Raw genomic sequence first — 9,316 nt, 5'->3', positions numbered from 1 at the left:
CTTTCTCTTTCTTTTGCTATTGATACTAGTTTAAGCCAATTAAGATGGGAGGCATTTCAAGTAGGATTGTCTCTTTATTGATTATTCTGTACTAAAGCCTTAGTTCTTAATTACAAGGAGTCTGTTGCTCCTCTACAGACACAAAGCTTGCTGAGGTGACCTGACCCATCAGCAGAGGAGAGGCAGGCTCCAGCTGCAATCATTTCAGAGATGCAGCCACAGCAGTGTGTTCCTCAGCTCCCAGCACCAGCCCGGGATGGAGCATGGTTTTGGAAAGTAGCTTTAGAGGCCAAGGCTATATCTATACAGTGTGTCTTAGACCTGCCTCTTTAGTATCTTTTTTTTTTCTTTTAAGACAGGGTCTTGCTCTATCACCCAGACTGGAGTGCAGCGGCATGATCACAGCTTACTACTACCTTGAACTCCTGGGCTCAAGCAATCCTCCTGCCTCAGCTTACTGAGTAGCTGAGACTACAGGTGCGTGCTGCCACACCTGGTTGATTTTTTACTTTTTGTAGAGAGAAGGTCTCACAATGTTGCCCAGGCTCTACCTCTTTAGTAGATTGAGTATATATGTGCTTGTCATAAGGGCACAGTGCCCAGAAGTGGTTGAGACTGTCTCTTCTTGGTCCAGCTTGGTGGTTAAAACTGCCAAAATAATGACTAACACAGCTGAGAAAAATATTTTTGGTGCACAATTACATCAATCACTTGACCGCTGGTCTCTATTAGAGTTGGGAAATATAAATCAAGCAAAAATGGACAGCTCACAGATGAGATGATATTAATCAGTGGGCACCTCATGAGGAGTTATCTTCTTTCCCTGGGGCCATGCTGTATACAGCAGGGACAATCTGGCCATATTCCTGCCGGTGTCCTTCTCTCTCCTTGTTCCTTATCTCTGCCTCCCTCAGATGCACTCTCCTTTGCTTCCAGGTTGACTATATATTGAACTATTTCTTCTTAGATAAACTAGTTTGCATTTCCTCCCAAGATAAATCTCATTTCATTATGTGCTGGTCATATTTCTAATCTGCTAAGTCCATTTGTATTATCATTTGGCCTTGCCTGACACTAGACTAGGTCTGCTTCTCAGTTCAGTGTTGCCATGACTTCTGAGTGGCCACAGAACCAGCCACAGAGCACATTTTCTTCCATTATGGGAACATGATGAGGTGAAGAGGAAGAAAAAGTTAACAAGATAAAAAAATAGCCATCTGTCTACTTAGTAAACAGACATAGGCTGTGGTTTAGCACAATATTTGCAGCAAAGAACTAGCCATAAAAAGAGTAATAATAAATAGCGAATAGCACAATTCTGAGTGTTTATGCATGTTAACTTTTCCAATTCTTGCAACCACTCTGTGAGGTAGGTACTATTATCATCTCTACTTCCTTATTTTCAGATAAGGAAACTGGAAGCACAGAGAGGTTAAGTAGTGTGCCCAAGCTAACACAACTAGCAAATGGCAGAGACTGGATCCCATGGAGCTTACATAGTAATTATATAGATTTTATGGTAACTTTAAAAATTTCTGCTTTAAACTCAAGTGTCAAACACATAGCTGACTTCAGTATATGGTTGGCAATTATTTTCTTTCCATATTATTTTGTTTCACAACTCCAATGACCCATTTATTCCTGGGGCCTCATTCCACGCCACTCTTTATGCCTAGTTGATTATGTATACTATTTGTGTATATATGCAAATATATGCATAGGAAAAAGGTTTTTGTCATTGTTTATTTTACAAAAATTGAATCACACTATATACACGATTATGTAGTTTATCTTTCTACTCATAACAACACATGGAAATCCCATCGAGGCACTTGTTTGGGTATGAATTCATGCTTTTTAGTGGCTATATCATGTTTCATGGTATGAATATATTCTATTAATTCAGATATCTCCCACAGGTGGACAGTCACTATGCTTCTATGACTTTCATTCTAATTCTAATTATTATCGTGTTAGTGTAAACAATGATGCAATAAATGTCCTCGAATTCATATTCATACTGAGAATTGTATTTCTAAGGAAATCAATTCAGTGGTTTTAAAGATATTTACATATTTGTACAACCAACATCACAATTAATTTTAGAATATTTGTATAACCCTACAAAGAAACTCCATACATACCAAGTCACTTCTTATTTCTCACCAATTGTCCAGCTCCAGAAGACCACCCACTAATCTCCTTTCTATTTCTATGGATTTGCCTATTGTGGACATTTCATATAAACGGAATCATACAATGTGTGGTCTTTCGTAGCTGACTTCTTTTACTTAGCGTAATGTTTTCAAGATTCATCCATGTTACAGCATGTATCAGTCTTCATTCCTTTTTATTGCTAAATAATACTCAGTTGTATGAATATGCCATATTTTGTTTATCCATTCATTCATTAGTGGATATTTGGCTATTTTCACCTTTTGCCTATTTTTCTTATTAGCTTCTATGAACATAACATACATGTATTTGTTTAAGTACCTGTTTTCAATTCCCTTGGGTATATATCTAAGAGTAGAATTGCTGGGTCATACAGTAACTCTATGTTTAATTGTTTTAGAAAATACTAGACTGTTTTCCAAAGTGGCTGCACCATTTTGCATTCCCACTAGCAGTGTATGAGGGTTCTGACTTCTCCACATAATCTCCAGCATATGTTATTATCTGTCTTTTAATTTTAATTTAATTTTTTTGAGACAGAGTCTTGCTTTGTCACCAGGCTGGAGTGCAGTGGCATGATCTTGGCTCACTGCAACCTCCGACTTTTGCCTTCTGGGTTCAAGCAATTCTCTTGCTTCAGCATCCCGAGTAGCTGGGATTGTAGGCGTGTGCCACCACAACTGGTTAATTTTTGTATTTTTAGTAGAGACGGGGTGTCACCATGTTGGCCAGGCTGGTCTTGAACTCCTGACCTCAGGTGATCTGCCTGCCTCGGCCTCCCAAAGTGCTGGGATTACAGGTGTGAGCCACCATGCCCAGCCCTGTCTTTTTATTTATAGCTGTCCTAGTGGGTATGAGGTGGTATCTCATTGTGGTTTTGATTTGCATTTTCCTGATGACCAAACTTTGTTGAATCATAAAATATGTTAGATATGTTTAAGTGGTTTTTTTTTTTTAACTCTATTTAGATGATCATGTGGCTTTTGCTCTTTATTCTGTTGATATGGTGTATTACATCAATTAATTTTTTACTGTCAGCTACCTAACAGTCCTGGGATAAATCCCACTTAGTTATGGTGTATAATCCGTTCTATATGTTCCTGAATTACATTGTGTAGTATTTCGTTGAGGAGCTCTGCACCTATATTCCTAAATTATGTTAGTTTATCGTTTTCTTGTGATGTCTTTGTTTGCTTTTGGTATGAGGGTAACACTGGCTCATATAAAAAGTTGGAAATGTTCCCTTTTATTTGGAAGAATTTATAAAGAATTGGTGTTAATTTTTTAAAATGTATTGATAGAATTCACTAGTGAAACCACCTGGGCTTTTCTTTGTGGGAAGTGTGATTGTTAATACTGAGTGTCAACTTGATTGGATTGGAGGATACAAAGTATTAATCCTAGGTGTGTCTGTTTGGGTGTTGCTAAAAGAGATTAACATTTGAGTCAGTGGGCTGGGGAAGGCAGAGTCACCCTTAATGTGGTGGGCACAATCTAATCAGCTTCTAGCAAATATAAAGCAGGCAGAAAAACGAGAAAAGGAGAGACGGGCCTAGCCTCCCAGCCTAAATCTTTCTCCCGTGCTGGATGCTTCCTACCCTTGAATACTGGACTCCACGTTCTTCAGTTTTGGGCTTGGACTGGCTCTGCTTTCTCCTCAGCTTGCAGACAGCCTATTGTGGGACCTATTGATCATGTAAGTTAATACTTAATAAACTCTCCTTTATATACATGTATTTGTGTGTGTGTGTGTGTGTGTGTGTGTGTGTGTGTATCCTATTAGTTTTGTCTCTCTAAGAGAATCCTGATTAATACAGCTTTAAAAATTAGCAAATCAATCTTCTCATTTGTTATAAATTCTATTCAGATTTTCTATTTCTCCTTCATGCTTAAGATCCCTTTCAGCATTTCCTGTAGGTCTAATCTAGTGACAAATTCCTTCAGCATTTGCTTGTCTGTGAATGACTTATTTCTCCTTCATTTATAAAACTTATTCTGGCAGGATACAAAATTCTTGGCTGACAGTTTTTTTTCCCCCCCAGCACTTTAAAAATGCCATTCCATTCTCTTCTGACCTGTAAGGTTTCTGCTGAAAAGTATACTGTTAGTCTGATAAAGTTTCCTTTATAGATGACAATTCTGTAGATGCTATTCTCTTGCTAATTTTAAATTCTTTCTTGACTTTAGACATTCTGAACACAATATGCTATGGTGAAGTCCTTTTTGCAATGTATTTTCCTGGGGGTCATTGGGCTGCCTATATCTAGATGTTTATCTTGATAGACTTGGAAAATTTTTATCAATTATTTTATTAAATTTTTTTTTCTAAACTTTTTGTTTTCTTTACCCCTTGGAAATATTGATCATTTGTTAAGTTTAGTTGCTTTGTGTAGCCCCAGATATCTCAAAAGTTTTGTTCATTCTTTTTATTCTTTTTTTGTACAAGATTATCCTGAAAGACCAGTCTTTAAGTTCTGAGATTCTTTATTCTGCTTGGTTTAGTCTATTATGGAAGCCTTCAAATGTGTTTTGTATTTCCTTCAATTAATTTTTTAATTTTAGAATTTGTTTCTTTTATTTTTGAAGATATCTCCTTGATAAATATCTCATTCATATTCTGAATTGGTTTTCAAATTTCTTTGTATTGGTTTTCAGATTTCTCTTTCATCTCACTGGTCTTCTTTAAAATAAATATTTTGAATTCTCTTTGTGGCATTTCAAGGAATACTTTTTTGATTGGCATCTGTTGCTGGACAATTGTTTTGGTCCTTTGGTGATGTCACATTTCCCTGCTGCTTCATGTTTCCTGTATCCTTCCATTGATATCTGTGCATCTGGTGTAGCAGTAACTTGTTCCAATTTTGGGGGCTTTGGGGGCTCTTTTTGTTTTAATGTTATTCTGTGTTCAGGGGTACATGTGCAGGTTTGTTATATAGGTAAATAGTGTATCATGGGAATTTGGCATACAGATTGTTCTATCACCCAAGTAATAAGCATAGTACCCGATAGGTAATTTTTCAGTCCTCATCTCCTCCCACCTTCTGCCCTCAAGCAGGCCCTGGTGTCTGTTGTTTTCTTCCTTGTGTCCATATGTACTGAATGTTTAGCTTCCACTTATACATAAGAACATGTGGTATCTCGTGTTTTGTTCCTGTCTATGTTTGGTTAGGATAATGGCCTCCTGCTCCATCTCTGATGCTGCAAAGGATCATGATCTCATTTTTTTTTTTGTGGCTGCATAATATTCCATGGTGTGTATGTACTGCATTTTCTTTATCCAGTGTACTGTTGATGGGCATCTAGGTTGAATCCATGTTTTTACTATTGTGAATAGTGTTGTGATGATCATACACATGCATGTGTCTTTATAGTAGAATGATTTGTATTCCTTTGGGTATATACGCATTGATGTAATTGCTGGGTTGAATGGTAATTCTGCTTTGAGTTCTTTGAAAAATTATGAAACTGCTTTTCACAGTGGCTGAACTAATTTACATACCCATCAGCAGAGTATAAGTGTTCCCTTTGCTTCACAGCCTGTCTAGTATTTGAACGCAGAGCCTGCGTTTCTCTGATGATTAGTGATGTTGAGCATTTTTTCATATAGTTGGTGACCATATGCATGTCTTCTTTAGAAAAGTGTCTGTTCACATACTTTGTCCATTTTTTAATAGGGTTGTTTGTTTACTTGTAAATTTGTTTAAGTTTCTTACAGATTCTGGATATTAGACCTTTGTTAGGGCATAGTTTGCAAATATTTTCTCCCATTCTGTAGGATGTCTGTTTACTCTATTAATCGTTTATTTTGCTGTGCAGAAGATATTTAGTTTAATTAGGTCCCATTTGCCAATTTTTGTTTTTGTTTCAATTGTTTTTGGAGTCTTTCTCGTAAAACTTTTGCCAGGGCCTATGTCCAGGTTGGTATTTCCTAGGTTGTTTCCAGGATTTTTATCATTTTAGGCTTTACATTTAAGTTTTAATACATATTGAGTTGCTTTTTGTATATGGTGTAAGGAAGAAGTCCAGTTTCAATCTTCTGTATATCACTAACCCAGGACAATTTATTGAATAGGAAGTCCTTTCCCCATTGCTTGTTTTTGTCTAGTTTGTTGAAGATCAGATGGTTGTAGGTCTGCAGACTTATTTCTGGGCTCTCTGTTCTGTTCCATTGGTCTATATGTCTGTTTTTGTACCAGTACCATGCTGTTTTGGTTACTCTAGCCCTGTCATATAGTTTGAACTTGGATAATATGATGCCTTCGGATTTGTTCTTTTTGCTTAGGATTGCCTTGGCTATTCAGGCTTTTCTTGTTTCCATATGAATTTTAAAATAGTGTTTTCTAATTCTAAATAGTGTTTTCTAATTCTGTGAAGAATGTCATTGGTAGTTTGATATGAATAGAATTGTTGGATGAGGAGATGGGTATCTCATTCCTCATGGTGTGATTATTTTACATTGCATGCCTGTATCAAAATATCTCATCTACATAATAAATGTATACACCTGCTATGTATGCACAAAAATTAAAAAAATTAAAAAGATAGGAATAGCATTAAATCTGTGAATTGTTTTGAGCAGCATGGCCGTTTTAATGATATTGACTCTTTCTATTCATGAGCAGGGAAAGTTTTTCTATTTGTTTGTGTCATCTCTGATTTCTTTGAGCAGTGTTTTATAATTCTCCTTGTAGAGATCTTTCACTTCTGTGGTTAGCTGTATTTTTATGTATTTTATTCTCTTTCTGGCTATTGTGAATGGGATTGCATTCTTGATTTGGTTCTCAGCTTGGATGTTGTTGGTGTATAGGAATGCCGGTGATTTTTGTACATTGACTTTGTATCCTGAGACTTTGCTGAAGTGGTTTATCAGAACAAAGGTCTTTTGGGCAGGCACTACGGGGTTTTCAAGTATAGAATCTCATCGTCTGCAAACAGATACTTTTATTTCCTATTTGGATGTCTTTTATTTCTTGTTCTTTCCTGGTTGTTCTGGTTAGGATTTCCAGTACTATGTTGACTAGGAGTGCTGAGAGAGGGCATGCTTGTTTTGGTCTGATTTTCAAGGAGAATGCCTCCAGCATTTGTCCATTCAGTATAATGGTGTGTGTGTGTGTGTGTGTGTGTGTGTGTGTGTGTGTGTGTGTTTTTCAGATGGTGGTTATTATTTTGAAGTCCATTCCTTCAATGCCTAGTTAGTTGAGATTTTTTTTTGTATTTTGGTTTTTTTTTTTTCCATGAAAGGGTGTTGAATTTTATTTAAAACCTTTCTACATCTATTGAGATGTGGTTTTTGGTTTGGTTCTGTTTATGTGGTGAATCACATTTATCAATTTGTGTATGTTGAAACAACTTTGCATCCCAGAGATAAAGCCTACTTGATCATGGTGGATTAGCTTTTTCATGTGCTGCTGGATTTTGTTTGCTAGTATTTTATTGTGCATTTTTGCATCTATGTTCATCAAAGATATTGGCCTGAAGTTTTCTTTTCTTGTTGTGTCTGTGCCAGGTTTTGGTATCAGGATAATGCTGACCTCATAGAGTGGGTCAGGGAGAAGTCCCTCCTCCTCAGTCTTTCGGAATATTTTCAGTAGGGATAATATCAGTTCTTTATACATCTGATAGAATTCAGCTATAAATCTATCTTGTTCTGGGCTTTTTCTGGTTGGTAGGATTTTTGTTGCTGATTAAATTTTGGAACTCATTATTGGTCTGTTTAGGGATTCAATTTCTTCTTGGTTCAATCTTGGGATGTTGTGTGCATCCAGGAATTTATCCATTTCTTCTAGATTTTCTAGTTTGTGTGCATAGAAGCATTCATAGAAGTCTCTGAGGGTTTTTTGGTATATATGTGGTGTCAGTGGTAATGTCCTTTTTGTCATTTCTGATTGTCTTTATTTGCATCTTCTTTTTTTCTTTATTATTCTAGCTAGTGGTCTGTCTGTCTTATTCGTTCTTTCAGAGAAAAAAACTCATGGATTTGTTGATCTTTTTATAGTTTCTTAACATCTCAATTTCATTCAGTTCAGCTCTGATTTTGGTTATTTTTTTGTTTTCTGCTAGTTTTGGGATAGACTTGCTTTTGTTTCTCTAGTTCCTCTAGTTGTGATGTTAGGTTGTTAAATTGAGATTTTTCTAACTTTTTGAAGTAGGTGTTCAGTGCTATAAACTTCCCTCTTAACACTGCTTTAGTTACGTCACAGAGATTCTGCTATGTTGTATCTTTGTTCTCATTAGCTTCAAATAATTTCTTGATTTCTGCCTTAATTTCATTATTTGCCCCAAAATCATTCAGAATCACATTGTTTAATTTCCATGCAATTGTATGGTTCTGAGCAATTTTCTTAGTATTAATTTCTATTTTTATTGCACTGTGGTCTGAGAATGTGGATGGTATGCTTTTGGTTTTTCTGAATTTGCTGAGAATTGTTTTATGGCTGATTGTGTGGTTGATTTTAGAGTATGTGCCACATGCAGATGAGAAGAACATATATTCTGTTGTTTTGGGGTGGAAAGTTCTACAGTGTCTATTAGGTCCATTTGGTCAGGTGTTGAATTCAGGTCCTGAATATCTTCATTAGTTTTCTACTTCGATGATCTTTCTAATATTGTCAGTGGGGTGTTGAAGCCTCCCACTATTACTATGTGGTTATTTAAGTCTCTTTGCAGGTCTTTAAGAACTTGCTTTATGAATTTGGGTGTCTTGTGTTGGGTGTGTATATATTTACAATAGTTAGGTCTTCTTGTTGAACTGAACCCTTTACTATTATGTAATGCCCTTCTTTGTCTTTTTTGATCTTTGTTGGTTTAAAATCTGTTTTGTCTCAAATTAGAATAGCAACCCCTGCTTTTTTTCTGTTTTCAATTTGCTTGGTAGATTTTCCTTCATCCCTTTAATTTCAGTCAATGTGTGTCATTGCATGTGAGGTGGGTCTCTTGAAGACAGCATGCAAAGGGAGGTAGGTGACCTGCCTCTATCTCTCTAGCTGCCTTTAACATTTTTTTTTTTTTTCATTTCTACCTTGGATAATCTGATGACTATATGTCTTGGAGATGGTCTTCTTGTGTATAGTATTTTACAGGTGTTCTTGGCATTTCCTGAGTTTGAATGTTAACCTCTCTAGCAAAGCTAGGAAAATTTTCA

The sequence above is a fragment of the Theropithecus gelada genome, chromosome 1, assembly GCF_003255815.1.
Source record: "Theropithecus gelada isolate Dixy chromosome 1, Tgel_1.0, whole genome shotgun sequence".
Lineage (NCBI taxonomy): Eukaryota > Metazoa > Chordata > Mammalia > Primates > Cercopithecidae > Theropithecus > Theropithecus gelada.
The sequence above is the reverse complement of the archived record's forward strand: the minus strand, read 5'-3'. Positions refer to the sequence as shown.